Source organism: Tenrec ecaudatus, chromosome 5 (assembly GCF_050624435.1).
Source record: "Tenrec ecaudatus isolate mTenEca1 chromosome 5, mTenEca1.hap1, whole genome shotgun sequence".
NCBI lineage: Eukaryota > Metazoa > Chordata > Mammalia > Afrosoricida > Tenrecidae > Tenrec > Tenrec ecaudatus.
Window position 1 is genome coordinate 125,137,217 of NC_134534.1, and position 1,145 is coordinate 125,138,361.

General features: G+C 35.6%; 1 non-coding gene across 1 annotated transcript; it reads right to left on the bottom strand.

Annotated features, from left to right (window-relative positions):
* Window positions 1–458: 458 nt before the first annotated feature.
* Window positions 459–622, bottom strand: LOC142449352 (U1 spliceosomal RNA). The gene has a single exon (XR_012784551.1). It is a non-coding gene; the product is annotated as a U1 spliceosomal RNA (small nuclear RNA).
* Between the last annotated feature and the right edge of the window lie 523 nt (window positions 623–1,145).

A 1,145-nucleotide genomic window follows, 5' to 3' on the forward strand; every position in this document is an offset into this window, starting at 1 on the left:
TAGAGACAGATCCACACTTATATAGTCAGTTGAAATGATGACAAATGTACCATTAAATTTAGTGAGGAAAGGGAAAAATTTCTAAACACTTATTTCTGAGATACCTGAATATGCATATGGAAAAACAAGAGATATCAACCCAGTTTTACTTTATCTCTTTATACCCCCAAATGGTGTGTAATAAAACATAAAAGGAAAGAAATGAATTGGTTGAGTCTCAAAAATAATATGCAGAACCAAAGAAATCAAATAAAAATGGAACAGAGAGTGCGATGCCTCTGAGGTGAAGTCCTACAAGACACAGTGCTCATCTAGATTTGGAGAAAACAAAGCAGGAGCGCCTCCAAGAAGGCAGTGAGAGAAATGGACTTTGTGAGATGAAGGATTTGGTCTCTATCCTGGTTGCGTGATGGTTGAACAAGTGTAGACATTTTTGTTTGTTTGTTTGTTTGTTTTTTCAGGGGAGAACACGAACGCAGTCCCCCACTACCACAAATTCTGCAGTGGAGTTTCCCACATCTGGGGAAATCGCAAGGGTCAGCGCATCCGGCGTGCAGCAGATAAGCCTCGCCCTGGGAAAACCACCTTCGTGATCATGGTCTCTCCCCTGCCAGGTAAGAATAGGTGTGGACATTGTTTGAAATTACAGAAATCTTCACAGCTAAGTGGATTCATTTTCATGTATAAAGCATGTCACAATAAGTTGATTATAAAAGAGCATTCAATGTCCAACATTTAAATACAAGCAGTAAACAAGTGGCATCTCAATCTGAAATTATTTATACAGATGGCACATATTTTGATTAATTCTTAAAAAGTTTCAAGTGTATGGGAAAACATTTCCTCAATATGAGTTATCTCTTCAATGCCTGGCAAATTCCTTGTTTTATTAGATTTATTACAAATGTTTAATGGCAAAGACAGATATACTTTCTCATAAATGGACAAATTTAATTCTGTACTACAGATAGGCACTTCAAGAGATGATATAGTTAGTATTTCAGTAGTTTAGCCTCACAATAATTCAATTTATAAATATTTGTGCTCAAATTATATGTGAACTGGAGTTAATAGAAGAGAGTAGCAGGAGGAATATAAAATTTATACAAAATAAATTTGGTAACACACTTTTCTTAATCTCTGTC